This window comes from Pan paniscus, chromosome 7 (assembly GCF_029289425.2).
Source record: "Pan paniscus chromosome 7, NHGRI_mPanPan1-v2.0_pri, whole genome shotgun sequence".
Lineage (NCBI taxonomy): Eukaryota > Metazoa > Chordata > Mammalia > Primates > Hominidae > Pan > Pan paniscus.
In genome coordinates this window covers 162,607,534-162,630,972 of record NC_073256.2, presented here as the reverse complement: position 1 = coordinate 162,630,972, position 23,439 = coordinate 162,607,534, and the positions used below count along the sequence as shown (strand labels likewise).

The 23,439-nt window shown below is 57.7% G+C and overlaps 3 long non-coding RNA genes across 3 annotated transcripts; all 3 read right to left on the bottom strand.

The window, feature by feature from the left end:
* Positions 1–99: 99 nt before the first annotated feature.
* LOC129397842 (uncharacterized) lies at positions 100–3,172 on the bottom strand. The gene is made up of 3 exons (XR_008625498.2): positions 2,536–3,172; positions 1,532–1,755; positions 100–530 (listed from the first exon to the last, which is right to left on the bottom strand). It is a non-coding gene; the product is annotated as an uncharacterized LOC129397842 (long non-coding RNA).
* Positions 3,173–15,862: 12,690 nt separating this feature from the next.
* LOC134730842 (uncharacterized) lies at positions 15,863–19,391 on the bottom strand. The gene is made up of 3 exons (XR_010112860.1): positions 18,284–19,391; positions 17,280–17,503; positions 15,863–16,278 (listed from the first exon to the last, which is right to left on the bottom strand). It is a non-coding gene; the product is annotated as an uncharacterized LOC134730842 (long non-coding RNA).
* Positions 19,392–19,719: 328 nt separating this feature from the next.
* On the bottom strand, positions 19,720–23,439 carry LOC134730841 (uncharacterized). The gene is made up of 3 exons (XR_010112857.1): positions 22,163–23,439; positions 21,159–21,382; positions 19,720–20,134 (listed from the first exon to the last, which is right to left on the bottom strand). It is a non-coding gene; the product is annotated as an uncharacterized LOC134730841 (long non-coding RNA).

Here is a 23,439-nt window from a genome sequence, read left to right as displayed (position 1 = left end):
CCCCTCTTCCCCCACTGGCTCTTAGGAACCCCATCGCAGTGGGGGGAGGCACCCCCCGCGAGGCGGGGTCTCAGAGCCAGCCCCTCTTCCACCACTGGCTCTTAGGAACCCCATCGCAGGGGGGGGAGGCACCCCCCGCGAGGCGGGGTCTCAGAGCCAGCCCCTCTTCCCCCACTGGCTCTTAGGACCCCCATCGCAGTGGGGGGAGGCACCCCCGCGAGGCGGGGACTGAGAGCCAGCCCCTCTTCCCCCGCTGGCTCTGAGGATCCTCCGTGGACTCACAGCCTCTTTACCATATTGTGAGTAATATCATCTCCCCCTCTGGAGATTACGAACTCTTTCACAGACGGGTGTACACCCTCGGTGTACAGAGGGTGTACACCCGTCTGTATTGGGAGTAATATCATCCTCTTCCTCCCTGAATATGAAGAACAGTATCACAGGGGTGTTTCTACTCCCTGCGATATCGCGTGTCATATCCTCCTCTCCCACGTTGCAATTAGAAGGAATATCAGTGGGGGCGTGTCCACCTGTAGGGAAAAGAAAGAGAGATCAGACTGTCACTGTGTCCATGTAGAAAGGAAAGACATAAGAGACTCCATTTTGAAAAAGACCTGTCCTTTAAACAATTGCTTTGCTGAGATGTTGTTAATTTGTAGCTTTGCCCTAGCCGCTTGGCCCCAGCCACTTTGACCCAACCTGGAGCTCACAAAAACATGTGTTGTATAAAATCAAAGTTCAAGGGATGCAGGGCTGTGCAGGACGTGCCTTGTTAACGAAATGTTTACCAGCAGTATACTTGGTAAAAGTCATCGCCATTGTCTAGTCTCAATAAACCGGGGACACAATGCACTGTGGAAAGCCGCAGGGACCTCTGCCCTTGAAAGCAGGGTATGGTCCAAGCTCTCTCCCCATCTGATAGTCTGAAATATAGCCTCATGGGATGAGAAAGACCTGACTGTCCCCCAGCCCGACACCCGTAATGGGTCTGTGCTGAGGTGGATTAGTAAAAGAGGAAAGCCTCTTGCAGCTGAGATGGAGGAAGGCCACTGTCTCCTGCTTGCCCCTGGGAACTGAATGTCTCGGTGTAAAACCCGATTGTACATTCGTTCAACTCTGAGATAGGAGAAAAGCTGCCCTGTGGCGGGAGGCGAGACATGTTTGCAGTAACACTGCCTTGTTCTTCTTTACTCCACTGAGATGTTTGGGTGCAGAGAAACAAATCTGGCTTACGTGCACGTCCAGTCATAGTACCTTCCCTTGAACCTAATTATGACATAGATTCTTTTGCTCACATGTCTTCTGCTGACTCTCTCCTTATCATCACCCTGCTCTCCTACTACATTCCTTTCTGCTAAAATCATGAAAATCATAATCAATAACAACTGAGGGAACTCAGAGGCTGGTGCCGGTGCAGGTCCTTGGTGTGCTGAGCGCCGGTCCCCTGGACCCACTGTTGTATCTTTACACTTTCTCTCTGTGTCTTATTTCTTTTCTCAGTCTCTCGTCCCACCCAACTAGAAATACTCACAGGTGTGGAGGGGCAGTCCACCACTTCATCCACCTTCTGTCATATTGAAAGTAACATCATCTTCTTCCCTCCAGGATCGTGGGAATAATATCCCTGGGGGGTTTCCACTTTCTGCCATGTATGTACTCATATCACCCCCTCCGCCGTGGAATATCATTAAGGAACATCTCACACGGGGCTGTATACTTCCTCCGATATTGGGAGTGACATCAACCTCTCGGTCTCTGAATATGAGGAAGAAAATCACAGGGCGGGTGTACACCTCGTGCTCTATGATGGGGAGTCATATCTGTCTGTTATGGGGAGTAATATCATCCTCTCCCTTTCAGGATACTAATAACAATTTAACAGGCTGGGTGAACACAGCCTGCGATGCTGAAATTATCATCCTCTGCCCCTCTTTCTCCCCTGGCTCTTAGGATGCCCATCTCAGCGGAGCGAGCCACCCCCCGCGAGGCGGGGACTGAGCCAGCCCCTCTTCCCCCCTGGCTCTTAGGACCCCCATCGCAGTGGGGGGATGCACCCCTGGCGAGGCGCGGACTTAGAGCCAGCCGCTCTTCCCCCCCTGGCTCTTGGGACCCCCATCGCAGGGGGGGAGGCACCCCCTCATGGCAGGCACTGAGAGCCAGCCCCTCTTCCCTCCATTTCTCTTAGGACCCCCATCGCAGGGGGGGAGGCACCCCCCGCGAGGAGGGGACTGAGAGCCAGCCGCTCTTTCCCCCCTGGCTCTTAGGACCCCCATCGCAGGGAGGGGAGGCACCCCCCGCGAGGCGGTGGCTGAGAGCCAGCCCTTCTTCCTCGCCCAACTCTGAGGATCCCCATCACACGGGGGAGGCACGCCCCGCGAGGCGGGGACTGAGAGCCAGCCCTTCTTCCTCGCCCAACTCTGAGGATCCCCATCACACGGGGGAGGCACACCCCGCGAGGCGGGGACTGAGAGCCAGTCCCTCTTCCCCCCCTGGCTTATGACCCCCATCGAGGATTCTAAGACCCTTAGGACCAACCTGGAGGGCTGTGGGTATTAGGTGTCCAAGAAGAAAACTCAGATCTGCCGACGACCGCAGGTAGCTTACTTGGGATTTACTATTCGACAGGTGTCCGAAAGCAGCCCGGGATCCGAAAGAAAGCAGGTCATTTGCAATCTTCCGGAGCCTAAGGGCAGAAGGCTGGTGAGAGAATTCCTAGGAGCTGTGGGGTTTTGTAGACTGCGGAGCCCAACTTTGCAGTATTAGCCACGCCTTTGTATGACATCACAAAGGGGGCGGGGACCGGGAACATTTGGAATGGGGATTCCAACAACAGCAAGTCTTTCATGACTTAAAGGAAAAACTTCTGAAAGCCCCAGCCCAGGGGCTAGCGGATCTCACAAAGCCTTTTCCACTGTATGCGTCAGAGAAAAGATGGCAGCTGGACTTTAAACCCAAACTGTGGGGCCATGGCTGAGGCCAGTGGCCTACCTCTCTAAACAGCTAGACAGGGTTTCTAAAGGATGGCCCCCCTGTTTGAGGGCCTTGGCAGCAACTGCCCTGCTAGTACAAGAAGCAAATCAGCTGACTCTTGGGTAAAACCAGAACATAAAGGCCCCCCAAGCTGTGGTGACTGAAAGCCAGCCCCTCTTCCCCTCCTGGCTCTTAGGACCCCCATCGCAGGAAGGGGAGGCACTCCCCGCGAGGCGGGGACTGAGAGCCAGCCCCTCTTCCCCCACTGGCTCTTAGGACCCCCGTCGCAGGGGGAGGAGGCACCCCCAGCGAGGCGGGGTCTCAGAGCCAGCCCCTCTTCCCCCACTGGCCCTTAGGACCCCCATCGCAGTGGGGGGAGGCACCCCAGCGAGGCGTGGTCTCAGAGCCAGCCCCTCTTCCCCCACTGGCCTTTAGGACCCCCGTCGCAGGGAGAGGAGGCACCCCCCACGAGGCGGGGACTGAGAGCCAGCCCCTCTAAGCCTTCTGGCTCTTCGGACCCCCATCGCGGGGGGGGGAGGCAGCCCCGCGAGGTGGGTACAGAGAGCCAGCCCCTCTTCTGCTCCTGGCTCTAAGGACCCCCATCACAGGGGGGGAGGCACCCCCCGCGAGGCGGGTACAGAGAGCCAGCCCCTCTTCCCCCACTGGCCCTTAGGAACCCCATCGCAGGGGGGGGAGGCACCCCCCGCGAGGCGGGGTCTCAGAGCCAGCCCCTCTTCCCCCACTGGCCCTTAGGACCCCCATCGCAGGGGGGGGAGGCACCCCCCGTGAGGCGGGGTCTCAGAGCCAGCCCCTCTTCCCCCACTGGCTCTTAGGACCCCCATCGAAGGGGGGGGAGGCACCCCCAGCGAGGCGGGGTCTCAGAGCCAGCCCCTCTTCCCCCACTGGCTCTTAGGAACCCCTTCGCAGGGGGGGGAGGCACCCCCCGCGAGGCGGGGTCTCAGAGCCAGCCCCTCTTCCCCCACTGGCTCTTAGGAACCCCATCGCAGTGGGGGGAGGCACCCCCCGCGAGGCGGGGTCTCAGAGCCAGCCCCTCTTCCCCCACTGGCTCTTAGGACCCCCATCGCAGTGGGGGGAGGCACCCCCGCGAGGCGGGGACTGAGAGCCAGCCCCTCTTCCCCCGCTGGCTCTGAGGATCCTCCGTGGACTCACAGCCTCTTTACCATATTGTGAGTAATATCATCTCCCCCTCTGGAGATTACGAACTCTTTCACAGACGGGTGTACACCCTCGGTGTACAGAGGGTGTACACCCGTCTGTATTGGGAGTAATATCATCCTCTTCCTCCCTGAATATGAAGAACAGTATCACAGGGGTGTTTCTACTCCCTGCGATATCGCGTGTCATATCCTCCTCTCCCACGTTGCAATTAGAAGGAATATCAGTGGGGGCGTGTCCACCTGTAGGGAAAAGAAAGAGAGATCAGACTGTCACTGTGTCCATGTAGAAAGGAAAGACATAAGAGACTCCATTTTGAAAAAGACCTGTCCTTTAAACAATTGCTTTGCTGAGATGTTGTTAATTTGTAGCTTTGCCCTAGCCGCTTGGCCCCAGCCACTTTGACCCAACCTGGAGCTCACAAAAACATGTGTTGTATAAAATCAAAGTTCAAGGGATGCAGGGCTGTGCAGGACGTGCCTTGTTAACGAAATGTTTACCAGCAGTATACTTGGTAAAAGTCATCGCCATTGTCTAGTCTCAATAAACCGGGGACACAATGCACTGTGGAAAGCCGCAGGGACCTCTGCCCTTGAAAGCAGGGTATGGTCCAAGCTCTCTCCCCATCTGATAGTCTGAAATATAGCCTCATGGGATGAGAAAGACCTGACTGTCCCCCAGCCCGACACCCGTAATGGGTCTGTGCTGAGGTGGATTAGTAAAAGAGGAAAGCCTCTTGCAGCTGAGATGGAGGAAGGCCACTGTCTCCTGCTTGCCCCTGGGAACTGAATGTCTCGGTGTAAAACCCGATTGTACATTCGTTCAACTCTGAGATAGGAGAAAAGCTGCCCTGTGGCGGGAGGCGAGACATGTTTGCAGTAACACTGCCTTGTTCTTCTTTACTCCACTGAGATGTTTGGGTGCAGAGAAACAAATCTGGCTTACGTGCACGTCCAGTCATAGTACCTTCCCTTGAACCTAATTATGACATAGATTCTTTTGCTCACGTGTCTTCTGCTGACTCTCTCCTTATCATCACCCTGCTCTCCTACTACATTCCTTTCTGCTAAAATCATGAAAATCATAATCAATAACAACTGAGGGAACTCAGAGGCTGGTGCCGGTGCAGGTCCTTGGTGTGCTGAGCGCCGGTCCCCTGGACCCACTGTTGTATCTTTACACTTTCTCTCTGTGTCTTATTTCTTTTCTCAGTCTCTCGTCCCACCCAACTAGAAATACTCACAGGTGTGGAGGGGCAGTCCACCACTTCATCCACCTTCTGTCATATTGAAAGTAACATCATCTTCTTCCCTCCAGGATCGTGGGAATAATATCCCTGGGGGGTTTCCACTTTCTGCCATGTATGTACTCATATCACCCCCTCCGCCGTGGAATATCATTAAGGAACATCTCACACGGGGCTGTATACTTCCTCCGATATTGGGAGTGACATCAACCTCTCGGTCTCTGAATATGAGGAAGAAAATCACAGGGCGGGTGTACACCTCGTGCTCTATGATGGGGAGTCATATCTGTCTGTTATGGGGAGTAATATCATCCTCTCCCTTTCAGGATACTAATAACAATTTAACAGGCTGGGTGAACACAGCCTGCGATGCTGAAATTATCATCCTCTGCCCCTCTTTCTCCCCTGGCTCTTAGGATGCCCATCTCAGCGGAGCGAGCCACCCCCCGCGAGGCGGGGACTGAGCCAGCCCCTCTTCCCCCCTGGCTCTTAGGACCCCCATCGCAGTGGGGGGATGCACCCCTGGCGAGGCGCGGACTTAGAGCCAGCCGCTCTTCCCCCCCTGGCTCTTGGGACCCCCATCGCAGGGGGGGAGGCACCCCCTCATGGCAGGCACTGAGAGCCAGCCCCTCTTCCCTCCATTTCTCTTAGGACCCCCATCGCAGGGGGGGAGGCACCCCCCGCGAGGAGGGGACTGAGAGCCAGCCGCTCTTTCCCCCCTGGCTCTTAGGACCCCCATCGCAGGGAGGGGAGGCACCCCCCGCGAGGCGGTGGCTGAGAGCCAGCCCTTCTTCCTCGCCCAACTCTGAGGATCCCCATCACACGGGGGAGGCACGCCCCGCGAGGCGGGGACTGAGAGCCAGCCCTTCTTCCTCGCCCAACTCTGAGGATCCCCATCACACGGGGGAGGCACACCCCGCGAGGCGGGGACTGAGAGCCAGTCCCTCTTCCCCCCCTGGCTTATGACCCCCATCGAGGATTCTAAGACCCTTAGGACCAACCTGGAGGGCTGTGGGTATTAGGTGTCCAAGAAGAAAACTCAGATCTGCCGACGACCGCAGGTAGCTTACTTGGGATTTACTATTCGACAGGTGTCCGAAAGCAGCCCGGGATCCGAAAGAAAGCAGGTCATTTGCAATCTTCCGGAGCCTAAGGGCAGAAGGCTGGTGAGAGAATTCCTAGGAGCTGTGGGGTTTTGTAGACTGCGGAGCCCAACTTTGCAGTATTAGCCACGCCTTTGTATGACATCACAAAGGGGGCGGGGACCGGGAACATTTGGAATGGGGATTCCAACAACAGCAAGTCTTTCATGACTTAAAGGAAAAACTTCTGAAAGCCCCAGCCCAGGGGCTAGCGGATCTCACAAAGCCTTTTCCACTGTATGCGTCAGAGAAAAGATGGCAGCTGGACTTTAAACCCAAACTGTGGGGCCATGGCTGAGGCCAGTGGCCTACCTCTCTAAACAGCTAGACAGGGTTTCTAAAGGATGGCCCCCCTGTTTGAGGGCCTTGGCAGCAACTGCCCTGCTAGTACAAGAAGCAAATCAGCTGACTCTTGGGTAAAACCAGAACATAAAGGCCCCCCAAGCTGTGGTGACTGAAAGCCAGCCCCTCTTCCCCTCCTGGCTCTTAGGACCCCCATCGCAGGAAGGGGAGGCACTCCCCGCGAGGCGGGGACTGAGAGCCAGCCCCTCTTCCCCCACTGGCTCTTAGGACCCCCGTCGCAGGGGGAGGAGGCACCCCCAGCGAGGCGGGGTCTCAGAGCCAGCCCCTCTTCCCCCACTGGCCCTTAGGACCCCCATCGCAGTGGGGGGAGGCACCCCAGCGAGGCGTGGTCTCAGAGCCAGCCCCTCTTCCCCCACTGGCCTTTAGGACCCCCGTCGCAGGGAGAGGAGGCACCCCCCACGAGGCGGGGACTGAGAGCCAGCCCCTCTAAGCCTTCTGGCTCTTCGGACCCCCATCGCGGGGGGGGGAGGCAGCCCCGCGAGGTGGGTACAGAGAGCCAGCCCCTCTTCTGCTCCTGGCTCTAAGGACCCCCATCACAGGGGGGGAGGCACCCCCCGCGAGGCGGGTACAGAGAGCCAGCCCCTCTTCCCCCACTGGCCCTTAGGAACCCCATCGCAGGGGGGGGAGGCACCCCCCGCGAGGCGGGGTCTCAGAGCCAGCCCCTCTTCCCCCACTGGCCCTTAGGACCCCCATCGCAGGGGGGGGAGGCACCCCCCGTGAGGCGGGGTCTCAGAGCCAGCCCCTCTTCCCCCACTGGCTCTTAGGACCCCCATCGAAGGGGGGGGAGGCACCCCCAGCGAGGCGGGGTCTCAGAGCCAGCCCCTCTTCCCCCACTGGCTCTTAGGAACCCCTTCGCAGGGGGGGGAGGCACCCCCCGCGAGGCGGGGTCTCAGAGCCAGCCCCTCTTCCCCCACTGGCTCTTAGGAACCCCATCGCAGTGGGGGGAGGCACCCCCCGCGAGGCGGGGTCTCAGAGCCAGCCCCTCTTCCCCCACTGGCTCTTAGGACCCCCATCGCAGTGGGGGGAGGCACCCCCGCGAGGCGGGGACTGAGAGCCAGCCCCTCTTCCCCCGCTGGCTCTGAGGATCCTCCGTGGACTCACAGCCTCTTTACCATATTGTGAGTAATATCATCTCCCCCTCTGGAGATTACGAACTCTTTCACAGACGGGTGTACACCCTCGGTGTACAGAGGGTGTACACCCGTCTGTATTGGGAGTAATATCATCCTCTTCCTCCCTGAATATGAAGAACAGTATCACAGGGGTGTTTCTACTCCCTGCGATATCGCGTGTCATATCCTCCTCTCCCACGTTGCAATTAGAAGGAATATCAGTGGGGGCGTGTCCACCTGTAGGGAAAAGAAAGAGAGATCAGACTGTCACTGTGTCCATGTAGAAAGGAAAGACATAAGAGACTCCATTTTGAAAAAGACCTGTCCTTTAAACAATTGCTTTGCTGAGATGTTGTTAATTTGTAGCTTTGCCCTAGCCGCTTGGCCCCAGCCACTTTGACCCAACCTGGAGCTCACAAAAACATGTGTTGTATAAAATCAAAGTTCAAGGGATGCAGGGCTGTGCAGGACGTGCCTTGTTAACGAAATGTTTACCAGCAGTATACTTGGTAAAAGTCATCGCCATTGTCTAGTCTCAATAAACCGGGGACACAATGCACTGTGGAAAGCCGCAGGGACCTCTGCCCTTGAAAGCAGGGTATGGTCCAAGCTCTCTCCCCATCTGATAGTCTGAAATATAGCCTCATGGGATGAGAAAGACCTGACTGTCCCCCAGCCCGACACCCGTAATGGGTCTGTGCTGAGGTGGATTAGTAAAAGAGGAAAGCCTCTTGCAGCTGAGATGGAGGAAGGCCACTGTCTCCTGCTTGCCCCTGGGAACTGAATGTCTCGGTGTAAAACCCGATTGTACATTCGTTCAACTCTGAGATAGGAGAAAAGCTGCCCTGTGGCGGGAGGCGAGACATGTTTGCAGTAACACTGCCTTGTTCTTCTTTACTCCACTGAGATGTTTGGGTGCAGAGAAACAAATCTGGCTTACGTGCACGTCCAGTCATAGTACCTTCCCTTGAACCTAATTATGACATAGATTCTTTTGCTCACATGTCTTCTGCTGACTCTCTCCTTATCATCACCCTGCTCTCCTACTACATTCCTTTCTGCTAAAATCATGAAAATCATAATCAATAACAACTGAGGGAACTCAGAGGCTGGTGCCGGTGCAGGTCCTTGGTGTGCTGAGCGCCGGTCCCCTGGACCCACTGTTGTATCTTTACACTTTCTCTCTGTGTCTTATTTCTTTTCTCAGTCTCTCGTCCCACCCAACTAGAAATACTCACAGGTGTGGAGGGGCAGTCCACCACTTCATCCACCTTCTGTCATATTGAAAGTAACATCATCTTCTTCCCTCCAGGATCGTGGGAATAATATCCCTGGGGGGTTTCCACTTTCTGCCATGTATGTACTCATATCACCCCCTCCGCCGTGGAATATCATTAAGGAACATCTCACACGGGGCTGTATACTTCCTCCGATATTGGGAGTGACATCAACCTCTCGGTCTCTGAATATGAGGAAGAAAATCACAGGGCGGGTGTACACCTCGTGCTCTATGATGGGGAGTCATATCTGTCTGTTATGGGGAGTAATATCATCCTCTCCCTTTCAGGATACTAATAACAATTTAACAGGCTGGGTGAACACAGCCTGCGATGCTGAAATTATCATCCTCTGCCCCTCTTTCTCCCCTGGCTCTTAGGATGCCCATCTCAGCGGAGCGAGCCACCCCCCGCGAGGCGGGGACTGAGCCAGCCCCTCTTCCCCCCTGGCTCTTAGGACCCCCATCGCAGTGGGGGGATGCACCCCTGGCGAGGCGCGGACTTAGAGCCAGCCGCTCTTCCCCCCCTGGCTCTTGGGACCCCCATCGCAGGGGGGGAGGCACCCCCTCATGGCAGGCACTGAGAGCCAGCCCCTCTTCCCTCCATTTCTCTTAGGACCCCCATCGCAGGGGGGGAGGCACCCCCCGCGAGGAGGGGACTGAGAGCCAGCCGCTCTTTCCCCCCTGGCTCTTAGGACCCCCATCGCAGGGAGGGGAGGCACCCCCCGCGAGGCGGTGGCTGAGAGCCAGCCCTTCTTCCTCGCCCAACTCTGAGGATCCCCATCACACGGGGGAGGCACGCCCCGCGAGGCGGGGACTGAGAGCCAGCCCTTCTTCCTCGCCCAACTCTGAGGATCCCCATCACACGGGGGAGGCACACCCCGCGAGGCGGGGACTGAGAGCCAGTCCCTCTTCCCCCCCTGGCTTATGACCCCCATCGAGGATTCTAAGACCCTTAGGACCAACCTGGAGGGCTGTGGGTATTAGGTGTCCAAGAAGAAAACTCAGATCTGCCGACGACCGCAGGTAGCTTACTTGGGATTTACTATTCGACAGGTGTCCGAAAGCAGCCCGGGATCCGAAAGAAAGCAGGTCATTTGCAATCTTCCGGAGCCTAAGGGCAGAAGGCTGGTGAGAGAATTCCTAGGAGCTGTGGGGTTTTGTAGACTGCGGAGCCCAACTTTGCAGTATTAGCCACGCCTTTGTATGACATCACAAAGGGGGCGGGGACCGGGAACATTTGGAATGGGGATTCCAACAACAGCAAGTCTTTCATGACTTAAAGGAAAAACTTCTGAAAGCCCCAGCCCAGGGGCTAGCGGATCTCACAAAGCCTTTTCCACTGTATGCGTCAGAGAAAAGATGGCAGCTGGACTTTAAACCCAAACTGTGGGGCCATGGCTGAGGCCAGTGGCCTACCTCTCTAAACAGCTAGACAGGGTTTCTAAAGGATGGCCCCCCTGTTTGAGGGCCTTGGCAGCAACTGCCCTGCTAGTACAAGAAGCAAATCAGCTGACTCTTGGGTAAAACCAGAACATAAAGGCCCCCCAAGCTGTGGTGACTGAAAGCCAGCCCCTCTTCCCCTCCTGGCTCTTAGGACCCCCATCGCAGGAAGGGGAGGCACTCCCCGCGAGGCGGGGACTGAGAGCCAGCCCCTCTTCCCCCACTGGCTCTTAGGACCCCCGTCGCAGGGGGAGGAGGCACCCCCAGCGAGGCGGGGTCTCAGAGCCAGCCCCTCTTCCCCCACTGGCCCTTAGGACCCCCATCGCAGTGGGGGGAGGCACCCCAGCGAGACGTGGTCTCAGAGCCAGCCCCTCTTCCCCCACTGGCCTTTAGGACCCCCGTCGCAGGGAGAGGAGGCACCCCCCACGAGGCGGGGACTGAGAGCCAGCCCCTCTAAGCCTTCTGGCTCTTAGGACCCCCATCGCGGGGGGGGGAGGCAGCCCCGCGAGGTGGGTACAGAGAGCCAGCCCCTCTTCTGCTCCTGGCTCTAAGGAACCCCATCACAGGGGGGGAGGCACCCCCCGCGAGGCGGGTACAGAGAGCCAGCCCCTCTTCCCCCACTGGCCCTTAGGAACCCCATCGCAGGGGGGGAGGCACCCCCCGCGAGGCGGGGTCTCAGAGCCAGCCCCTCTTCCCCCACTGGCCCTTAGGACCCCCATCGCAGGGGGGGGAGGCACCCCCCGTGAGGCGGGGTCTCAGAGCCAGCCCCTCTTCCCCCACTGGCTCTTAGGACCCCCATCGAAGGGGGGGGAGGCACCCCCAGCGAGGCGGGGTCTCAGAGCCAGCCCCTCTTCCCCCACTGGCTCTTAGGAACCCCTTCGCAGGGGGGGGAGGCACCCCCCGCGAGGCGGGGTCTCAGAGCCAGCCCCTCTTCCCCCACTGGCTCTTAGGAACCCCATCGCAGTGGGGGGAGGCACCCCCGCGAGGCGGGGACTGAGAGCCAGCCCCTCTTCCCCCGCTGGCTCTGAGGATCCTCCGTGGACTCACAGCCTCTTTACCATATTGTGAGTAATATCATCTCCCCCTCTGGAGATTACGAACTCTTTCACAGACGGGTGTACACCCTCGGTGTACAGAGGGTGTACACCCGTCTGTATTGGGAGTAATATCATCCTCTTCCTCCCTGAATATGAAGAACAGTATCACAGGGGTGTTTCTACTCCCTGCGATATCGCGTGTCATATCCTCCTCTCCCACGTTGCAATTAGAAGGAATATCAGTGGGGGCGTGTCCACCTGTAGGGAAAAGAAAGAGAGATCAGACTGTCACTGTGTCCATGTAGAAAGGAAAGACATAAGAGACTCCATTTTGAAAAAGACCTGTCCTTTAAACAATTGCTTTGCTGAGATGTTGTTAATTTGTAGCTTTGCCCTAGCCGCTTGGCCCCAGCCACTTTGACCCAACCTGGAGCTCACAAAAACATGTGTTGTATAAAATCAAAGTTCAAGGGATGCAGGGCTGTGCAGGACGTGCCTTGTTAATGAAATGTTTACCAGCAGTATACTTGGTAAAAGTCATCGCCATTGTCTAGTCTCAATAAACCGGGGACACAATGCACTGTGGAAAGCCGCAGGGACCTCTGCCCTTGAAAGCAGGGTATGGTCCAAGCTCTCTCCCCATCTGATAGTCTGAAATATAGCCTCATGGGATGAGAAAGACCTGACTGTCCCCCAGCCCGACACCCGTAATGGGTCTGTGCTGAGGTGGATTAGTAAAAGAGGAAAGCCTCTTGCAGCTGAGATGGAGGAAGGCCACTGTCTCCTGCTTGCCCCTGGGAACTGAATGTCTCGGTGTACAACCCGATTGTACATTCGTTCAACTCTGAGATAGGAGAAAAGCTGCCCTGTGGCGGGAGGCGAGACATGTTTGCAGTAACACTGCCTTGTTCTTCTTTACTCCACTGAGATGTTTGGGTGCAGAGAAACAAATCTGGCTTACGTGCACGTGCAGTCATAGTACCTTCCCTTGAACCTAATTATGACATGGATTCTTTTGCTCACATGTCTTCTGCTGACTCTCTCCTTATCATCACCCTGCTCTCCTACTACATTCCTTTCTGCTAAAATCATGAAAATCATAATCAATAACAACTGAGGGAACTCAGAGGCTGGTGCCGGTGCAGGTCCTTGGTGTGCTGAGCGCCGGTCCCCTGGACCCACTGTTGTATCTTTACACTTTCTCTCTGTGTCTTATTTCTTTTCTCAGTCTCTCGTCCCACCCAACTAGAAATACTCACAGGTGTGGAGGGGCAGTCCACCACTTCATCCACCTTCTGTCATATTGAAAGTAACATCATCTTCTTCCCTCCAGGATCGTGGGAATAATATCCCTGGGGGGTTTCCACTTTCTGCCATGTATGTACTCATATCACCCCCTCCGCCGTGGAATATCATTAAGGAACATCTCACACGGGGCTGTATACTTCCTCCGATATTGGGAGTGACATCAACCTCTCGGTCTCTGAATATGAGGAAGAAAATCACAGGGCGGGTGTACACCTCGTGCTCTATGATGGGGAGTCATATCTGTCTGTTATGGGGAGTAATATCATCCTCTCCCTTTCAGGATACTAATAACAATTTAACAGGCTGGGTGAACACAGCCTGCGATGCTGAAATTATCATCCTCTGCCCCTCTTTCTCCCCTGGCTCTTAGGATGCCCATCTCAGCGGAGCGAGCCACCCCCCGCGAGGCGGGGACTGAGCCAGCCCCTCTTCCCCCCTGGCTCTTAGGACCCCCATCGCAGTGGGGGGATGCACCCCTGGCGAGGCGCGGACTTAGAGCCAGCCGCTCTTCCCCCCCTGGCTCTTGGGACCCCCATCGCAGGGGGGGAGGCACCCCCTCATGGCAGGCACTGAGAGCCAGCCCCTCTTCCCTCCATTTCTCTTAGGACCCCCATCGCAGGGGGGGAGGCACCCCCCGCGAGGAGGGGACTGAGAGCCAGCCGCTCTTTCCCCCCTGGCTCTTAGGACCCCCATCGCAGGGAGGGGAGGCACCCCCCGCGAGGCGGTGGCTGAGAGCCAGCCCTTCTTCCTCGCCCAACTCTGAGGATCCCCATCACACGGGGGAGGCACGCCCCGCGAGGCGGGGACTGAGAGCCAGCCCTTCTTCCTCGCCCAACTCTGAGGATCCCCATCACACGGGGGAGGCACACCCCGCGAGGCGGGGACTGAGAGCCAGTCCCTCTTCCCCCCCTGGCTTATGACCCCCATCGAGGATTCTAAGACCCTTAGGACCAACCTGGAGGGCTGTGGGTATTAGGTGTCCAAGAAGAAAACTCAGATCTGCCGACGACCGCAGGTAGCTTACTTGGGATTTACTATTCGACAGGTGTCCGAAAGCAGCCCGGGATCCGAAAGAAAGCAGGTCATTTGCAATCTTCCGGAGCCTAAGGGCAGAAGGCTGGTGAGAGAATTCCTAGGAGCTGTGGGGTTTTGTAGACTGCGGAGCCCAACTTTGCAGTATTAGCCACGCCTTTCTATGACGTCACAAAGGGGGCGGGGACCGGGAACATTTGGAATGGGGATTCCAACAACAGCAAGTCTTTCATGACTTAAAGGAAAAACTTCTGAAAGCCCCAGCCCAGGGGCTAGCGGATCTCACAAAGCCTTTTCCACTGTATGTGTCAGAGAAAAGATGGCAGCTGGACTTTAAACCCAAACTGTGGGGCCATGGCTGAGGCCGGTGGCCTACCTCTCTAAACAGCTAGACAGGGTTTCTAAAGGATGGCCCCCCTGTTTGAGGGCCTTGGCAGCAACTGCCCTGCTAGTACAAGAAGCAAATCAGCTGACTCTTGGGTAAAACCAGAACATAAAGGCCCCCCAAGCTGTGGTGACTGAAAGCCAGCCCCTCTTCCCCTCCTGGCTCTTAGGACCCCCATCGCAGGAAGGGGAGGCACTCCCCGCGAGGCGGGGACTGAGAGCCAGCCCCTCTTCCCCCCCTGGCTCTTAGGACCCCCGTCGCAGGGGGAGGAGGCACCCCCAGCGAGGCGGGGTCTCAGAGCCAGCCCCTCTTCCCCCACTGGCCCTTAGGACCCCCATCGCAGTGGGGGGAGGCACCCCAGCGAGGCGTGGTCTCAGAGCCAGCCCCTCTTCCCCCACTGGCCTTTAGGACCCCCGTCGCAGGGAGAGGAGGCACCCCCCACGAGGCGGGGACTGAGAGCCAGCCCCTCTAAGCCTTCTGGCTCTTAGGACCCCCATCGCGGGTGGGGGAGGCAGCCCCGCGAGGTGGGTACAGAGAGCCAGCCCCTCTTCTGCTCCTGGCTCTAAGGACCCCCATCACAGGGGGGGAGGCACCCCCCGTGAGGCGGGTACAGAGAGCCAGCCCCTCTTCCCCCACTGGCCCTTAGGAACCCCATCGCAGGGGGGGGAGGCACCCCCCGCGAGGCGGGGTCTCAGAGCCAGCCCCTCTTCCCCCACTGGCCCTTAGGACCCCCATCGCAGGGGGGGAGGCACCCCCCGCGAGGCAGGTATACAGAGCCAGCCCCTCTTCTGCTCCTGGCTCTTAGGACCCCCATCACAGGGGGGGAGGCACCCCCCGCAAGGCGGGTACAGAGAGCCAGCCCCTCTTCCCCCACTGGCCCTTAGGACCCCCATCGCAGTGGGGGAGGCACCCCCCGCGAGGCGGGTACAGAGAACCAGCCCCTCTTCCCCCACTGGCCCTTAGGAACCCCATCGCAGGGGGGGGAGGCACCCCCCGCGAGGCGGGGTCTCAGAGCCAGCCCCTCTTCCCCCACTGGCCCTTAGGACCCCCATCGCAGGGGGGGGAGGCACCCCCCGTGAGGCGGGGTCTCAGAGCCAGCCCCTCTTCCCCCACTGGCTCTTAGGACCCCCATCGAAGGGGGGGGAGGCACCCCCAGCGATGCGGGGTCTCAGAGCCAGCCCCTCTTCCCCCACTGGCTCTTAGGAACCCCTTCGCAGGGGGGGGAGGCACCCCCCGCGAGGCGGGGTCTCAGAGCCAGCCCCTCTTCCCCCACTGGCTCTTAGGAACCCCATCGCAGTGGGGGGAGGCACCCCCCGCGAGGCGGGGTCTCAGAGCCAGCCCCTCTTCCACCACTGGCTCTTAGGAACCCCATCGCAGGGGGGGGAGGCACCCCCCGCGAGGCGGGGTCTCAGAGCCAGCCCCTCTTCCCCCACTGGCTCTTAGGACCCCCATCGCAGTGGGGGGAGGCACCCCCGCGAGGCGGGGACTGAGAGCCAGCCCCTCTTCCCCCGCTGGCTCTGAGAATCCTCCGTGGACTCACAGCCTCTTTACCATATTGTGAGTAATATCATCTCCCCCTCTGGAGATTACGAACTCTTTCACAGACGGGTGTACACCCTCGGTGTACAGAGGGTGTACACCCGTCTGTATTGGGAGTAATATCATCCTCTTCCTCCCTGAATATGAAGAACAGTATCACAGGGGTGTTTCTACTCCCTGCGATATCGCGTGTCATATCCTCCTCTCCCACGTTGCAATTAGAAGGAATATCAGTGGGGGCGTGTCCACCTGTAGGGAAAAGAAAGAGAGATCAGACTGTCACTGTGTCCATGTAGAAAGGAAAGACATAAGAGACTCCATTTTGAAAAAGACCTGTCCTTTAAACAATTGCTTTGCTGAGATGTTGTTAATTTGTAGCTTTGCCCTAGCCGCTTGGCCCCAGCCACTTTGACCCAACCTGGAGCTCACAAAAACATGTGTTGTATAAAATCAAAGTTCAAGGGATGCAGGGCTGTGCAGGACGTGCCTTGTTAACGAAATGTTTACCAGCAGTATACTTGGTAAAAGTCATCGCCATTGTCTAGTCTCAATAAACCGGGGACACAATGCACTGTGGAAAGCCGCAGGGACCTCTGCCCTTGAAAGCAGGGTATGGTCCAAGCTCTCTCCCCATCTGATAGTCTGAAATATAGCCTCATGGGATGAGAAAGACCTGACTGTCCCCCAGCCCGACACCCGTAATGGGTCTGTGCTGAGGTGGATTAGTAAAAGAGGAAAGCCTCTTGCAGCTGAGATGGAGGAAGGCCACTGTCTCCTGCTTGCCCCTGGGAACTGAATGTCTCGGTGTAAAACCCGATTGTACATTCGTTCAACTCTGAGATAGGAGAAAAGCTGCCCTGTGGCGGGAGGCGAGACATGTTTGCAGTAACACTGCCTTGTTCTTCTTTACTCCACTGAGATGTTTGGGTGCAGAGAAACAAATCTGGCTTACGTGCACGTCCAGTCATAGTACCTTCCCTTGAACCTAATTATGACATAGATTCTTTTGCTCACATGTCTTCTGCTGACTCTCTCCTTATCATCACCCTGCTCTCCTACTACATTCCTTTCTGCTAAAATCATGAAAATCATAATCAATAACAACTGAGGGAACTCAGAGGCTGGTGCCGGTGCAGGTCCTTGGTGTGCTGAGCGCCGGTCCCCTGGACCCACTGTTGTATCTTTACACTTTCTCTCTGTGTCTTATTTCTTTTCTCAGTCTCTCGTCCCACCCAACTAGAAATACTCACAGGTGTGGAGGGGCAGTCCACCACTTCATCCACCTTCTGTCATATTGAAAGTAACATCATCTTCTTCCCTCCAGGATCGTGGGAATAATATCCCTGGGGGGTTTCCACTTTCTGCCATGTATGTACTCATATCACCCCCTCCGCCGTGGAATATCATTAAGGAACATCTCACACGGGGCTGTATACTTCCTCCGATATTGGGAGTGACATCAACCTCTCGGTCTCTGAATATGAGGAAGAAAATCACAGGGCGGGTGTACACCTCGTGCTCTATGATGGGGAGTCATATCTGTCTGTTATGGGGAGTAATATCATCCTCTCCCTTTCAGGATACTAATAACAATTTAACAGGCTGGGTGAACACAGCCTGCGATGCTGAAATTATCATCCTCTGCCCCTCTTTCTCCCCTGGCTCTTAGGATGCCCATCTCAGCGGAGCGAGCCACCCCCCGCGAGGCGGGGACTGAGCCAGCCCCTCTTCCCCCCTGGCTCTTAGGACCCCCATCGCAGTGGGGGGATGCACCCCTGGCGAGGCGCGGACTTAGAGCCAGCCGCTCTTCCCCCCCTGGCTCTTGGGACCCCCATCGCAGGGGGGGAGGCACCCCCTCATGGCAGGCACTGAGAGCCAGCCCCTCTTCCCTCCATTTCTCTTAGGACCCCCATCGCAGGGGGGGAGGCACCCCCCGCGAGGAGGGGACTGAGAGCCAGCCGCTCTTTCCCCCCTGGCTCTTAGGACCCCCATCGCAGGGAGGGGAGGCACCCCCCGCGAGGCGGTGGCTGAGAGCCAGCCCTTCTTCCTCGCCCAACTCTGAGGATCCCCATCACACGGGGGAGGCACGCCCCGCGAGGCGGGGACTGAGAGCCAGCCCTTCTTCCTCGCCCAACTCTGAGGATCCCCATCACACGGGGGAGGCACACCCCGCGAGGCGGGGACTGAGAGCCAGTCCCTCTTCCCCCCCTGGCTTATGACCCCCATCGAGGATTCTAAGACCCTTAGGACCAACCTGGAGGGCTGTGGGTATTAGGTGTCCAAGAAGAAAACTCAGATCTGCCGACGACCGCAGGTAGCTTACTTGGGATTTACTATTCGACAGGTGTCCGAAAGCAGCCCGGGATCCGAAAGAAAGCAGGTCATTTGCAATCTTCCGGAGCCTAAGGGCAGAAGGCTGGTGAGAGAATTCCTAGGAGCTGTGGGGTTTTGTAGACTGCGGAGCCCAACTTTGCAGTATTAGCCACGCCTTTGTATGACATCACAAAGGGGGCGGGGACCGGGAACATTTGGAATGGGGATTCCAACAACAGCAAGTCTTTCATGACTTAAAGGAAAAACTTCTGAAAGCCCCAGCCCAGGGGCTAGCGGATCTCACAAAGCCTTTTCCACTGTATGCGTCAGAGAAAAGATGGCAGCTGGACTTTAAACCCAAACTGTGGGGCCATGGCTGAGGCCGGTGGCCTACCTCTCTAAACAGCTAGACAGGGTTTCTAAAGGATGGCCCCCCTGTTTGAGGGCCTTGGCAGCAACTGCCCTGCTAGTACAAGAAGCAAATCAGCTGACTCTTGGGAAAAACCAGAACATAAAGGCCCCCCAAGCTGTGGTGACTGAAAGCCAGCCCCTCTTCCCCTCCTGGCTCTTAGGACCCCCATCACAGGAAGGGGAGGCACTCCCCGAGAGGCGGGCACTGAGAGCCAGCCCCTCATCCCCCCCTGGCTCTTAGGACCCACATCGCAGGGGGAGGAGGCACCTCCAGCGAGGCGGGGTCTCAGAGCCAGCCCCTCTTCCCCCAGTGGCCCTTAGGACCCCCATCGCAGGGGGGGAGGCACCCCCCGCGAGGCGGGTATAGAGAGCCAGCCCCTCTTCTGCTCCTGGCTCTTAGGACCCCCATCACAGGGGGGGAGGCACCCCCCGCAAGGCGGGTACAGAGAGCCAGCCCCTCTTCCCCCACTGGCCCTTAGGACCCCCATCGCAGGGGGGGAGGCACCCCCCGCGAGGCGGGTACAGAGAGCCAGCCCCTCTTCTGCTCCTGGCTCTAAGGACCCCCATCACAGGGGGGGAGGCACCCCCCGCGAGGCGGGTACAGAGAGCCAGCCCCTCTTCCCCCACTGGCCCTTAGGAACCCCATCGCAGGGGGGGGAGGCACCCCCCGTGAGGCGGGGTCTCAGAGCCAGCCCCTCTTCCCCCACTGGCTCTTAGGACCCCCATCGAAGGGGGGGGAGGCACCCCCAGCGATGCGGGGTCTCAGAGCCAGCCCCTCTTCCCCCACTGGCTCTTAGGAACCCCTTCGCAGGGGGGGAGGCACCCCCCGCGAGGCGGGGTCTCAGAGCCAGCCCCTCTTCCCCCACTGGCTCTTAGGAACCCCATCGCAGTGGGGGGAGGCACCCCCCGCGAGGCGGGGTCTCAGAGCCAGCCCCTCTTCCACCACTGGCTCTTAGGAACCCCATCGCAGGGGGGGGAGGCACCCCCCGCGAGGCGGGGTCTCAGAGCCAGCCCCTCTTCCCCCACTGGCTCTTAGGACCCCCATCGCAGTGGGGGGAGGCACCCCCGCGAGGCGGGGACTGAGAGCCAGCCCCTCTTCCCCCGCTGGCTCTGAGGATCCTCCGTGGACTCACAGCCTCTTTACCATATTGTGAGTAATATCATCTCCCCCTCTGGAGATTACGAACTCTTTCACAGACGGGTGTACACCCTCGGTGTACAGAGGGTGTACACCCGTCTGTATTGGGAGTAATATCATCCTCTTCCTCCCTGAATATGAAGAACAGTATCACAGGGGTGTTTCTACTCCCTGCGATATCGCGTGTCATATCCTCCTCTCCCACGTTGCAATTAGAAGGAATATCAGTGGGGGCGTGTCCACCTGTAGGGAAAAGAAAGAGAGATCAGACTGTCACTGTGTCCATGTAGAAAGGAAAGACATAAGAGACTCCATTTTGAAAAAGACCATTTTGAAAAGACATAAGAGACTCCATTTTTAAACAATTGCTTTGCTGAGATGTTGTTAATTTGTAGCTTTGCCCTAGCCGCTTGGCCCCAGCCACTTTGACCCAACCTGGAGCTCACAAAAACATGTGTTGTATAAAATCAAAGTTCAAGGGATGCAGGGCTGTGCAGGACGTGCCTTGTTAACGAAATGTTTACCAGCAGTATACTTGGTAAAAGTCATCGCCATTGTCTAGTCTCAATAAACCGGGGACACAATGCACTGTGGAAAGCCGCAGGGACCTCTGCCCTTGAAAGCAGGGTATGGTCCAAGCTCTCTCCCCATCTGATAGTCTGAAATATAGCCTCATGGGATGAGAAAGACCTGACTGTCCCCCAGCCCGACACCCGTAATGGGTCTGTGCTGAGGTGGATTAGTAAAAGAGGAAAGCCTCTTGCAGCTGAGATGGAGGAAGGCCACTGTCTCCTGCTTGCCCCTGGGAACTGAATGTCTCGGTGTAAAACCCGATTGTACATTCGTTCAACTCTGAGATAGGAGAAAAGCTGCCCTGTGGCGGGAGGCGAGACATGTTTGCAGTAACACTGCCTTGTTCTTCTTTACTCCACTGAGATGTTTGGGTGCAGAGAAACAAATCTGGCTTACGTGCACGTCCAGTCATAGTACCTTCCCTTGAACCTAATTATGACATAGATTCTTTTGCTCACATGTCTTCTGCTGACTCTCTCCTTATCATCACCCTGCTCTCCTACTACATTCCTTTCTGCTAAAATCATGAAAATCATAATCAATAACAACTGAGGGAACTCAGAGGCTGGTGCCGGTGCAGGTCCTTGGTGTGCTGAGCGCCGGTCCCCTGGACCCACTGTTGTATCTTTACACTTTCTCTCTGTGTCTTATTTCTTTTCTCAGTCTCTCGTCCCACCCAACTAGAAATACTCACAGGTGTGGAGGGGCAGTCCACCACTTCATCCACCTTCTGTCATATTGAAAGTAACATCATCTTCTTCCCTCCAGGATCGTGGGAATAATATCCCTGGGGGGTTTCCACTTTCTGCCATGTATGTACTCATATCACCCCCTCCGCCGTGGAATATCGTTAAGGAACATCTCACACGGGGGTGTATACTTCCTCCGATATTGGGAGTGACATCAACCTCTCGGTCTCTGAATATGAGGAAGAAAATCACAGGGCGGGTGTACACCTCGTGCTCTATGATGGGGAGTCATATCTGTCTGTTATGGGGAGTAATATCATCCTCTCCCTTTCAGGATACTAATAACAATTTAACAGGCTGGGTGAACACAGCCTGCGATGCTGAAATTATCATCCTCTGCCCCTCTTTCTCCCCTGGCTCTTAGGATGCCCATCTCAGCGGAGCGAGCCACCCCCCGCGAGGCGGGGACTGAGCCAGCCCCTCTTCCCCCCTGGCTCTTAGGACCCCCATCGCAGTGGGGGGATGCACCCCTGGCGAGGCGCGGACTTAGAGCCAGCCGCTCTTCCCCCCCTGGCTCTTGGGACCCCCATCGCAGGGGGGGAGGCACCCCCTCATGGCAGGCACTGAGAGCCAGCCCCTCTTCCCTCCATTTCTCTTAGGACCCCCATCGCAGGGGGGGAGGCACCCCCCGCGAGGAGGGGACTGAGAGCCAGCCGCTCTTTCCCCCCTGGCTCTTAGGACCCCCATCGCAGGGAGGGGAGGCACCCCCCGCGAGGCGGTGGCTGAGAGCCAGCCCTTCTTCCTCGCCCAACTCTGAGGATCCCCATCACACGGGGGAGGCACGCCCCGCGAGGCGGGGACTGAGAGCCAGCCCTTCTTCCTCGCCCAACTCTGAGGATCCCCATCACACGGGGGAGGCACACCCCGCGAGGCGGGGACTGAGAGCCAGTCCCTCTTCCCCCCCTGGCTTATGACCCCCATCGAGGATTCTAAGACCCTTAGGACCAACCTGGAGGGCTGTGGGTATTAGGTGTCCAAGAAGAAAACTCAGATCTGCCGACGACCGCAGGTAGCTTACTTGGGATTTACTATTCGACAGGTGTCCGAAAGCAGCCCGGGATCCGAAAGAAAGCAGGTCATTTGCAATCTTCCGGAGCCTAAGGGCAGAAGGCTGGTGAGAGAATTCCTAGGAGCTGTGGGGTTTTGTAGACTGCGGAGCCCAACTTTGCAGTATTAGCCACGCCTTTGTATGACATCACAAAGGGGGCGGGGACCGGGAACATTTGGAATGGGGATTCCAACAACAGCAAGTCTTTCATGACTTAAAGGAAAAACTTCTGAAAGCCCCAGCCCAGGGGCTAGCGGATCTCACAAAGCCTTTTCCACTGTATGCGTCAGAGAAAAGATGGCAGCTGGACTTTAAACCCAAACTGTGGGGCCATGGCTGAGGCCGGTGGCCTACCTCTCTAAACAGCTAGACAGGGTTTCTAAAGGATGGCCCCCCTGTTTGAGGGCCTTGGCAGCAACTGCCCTGCTAGTACAAGAAGCAAATCAGCTGACTCTTGGGAAAAACCAGAACATAAAGGCCCCCCAAGCTGTGGTGACTGAAAGCCAGCCCCTCTTCCCCTCCTGGCTCTTAGGACCCCCATCACAGGAAGGGGAGGCACTCCCCGAGAGGCGGGCACTGAGAGCCAGCCCCTCATCCCCCCCTGGCTCTTAGGACCCACATCGCAGGGGGAGGAGGCACCTCCAGCGAGGCGGGGTCTCAGAGCCAGCCCCTCTTCCCCCACTGGCCCTTAGGACCCCCATCGCAGGGGGGGAGGCACCCCCCGCGAGGCGGGTATAGAGAGCCAGCCCCTCTTCTGCTCCTGGCTCTTAGGACCCCCATCACAGGGGGGGAGGCACCCCCCGCAAGGCGGGTACAGAGAGCCAGCCCCTCTTCCCCCACTGGCCCTTAGGACCCCCATCGCAGGGGGGGAAGGCACCCCCCGTGAGGCGGGTTCTCAGAGCCAGCCCCTCTTCCCCCACTGGCCCTTAGGACCCCCATCGCAGGGGGGGGAGGCACCCCCCGCGAGGCGGGGTCTCAGAGCCAGCCCCTCTTCCCCCACTGGCCCTTAGGACCCCCATCGCGGGGGGGGAGGCACCCCCAGTGAGGCGGGGTCTCAGAGCCAGCCCCTCTTCCCCCACTGGCCCTTAGGACCCCCATCGCAGGGGGGGAGGCACCCCTCACGAGGTGGGGACTGAGAGCCAGCCCCTCTTCACCCCCTGGCCTTTAGGACCCCCCCC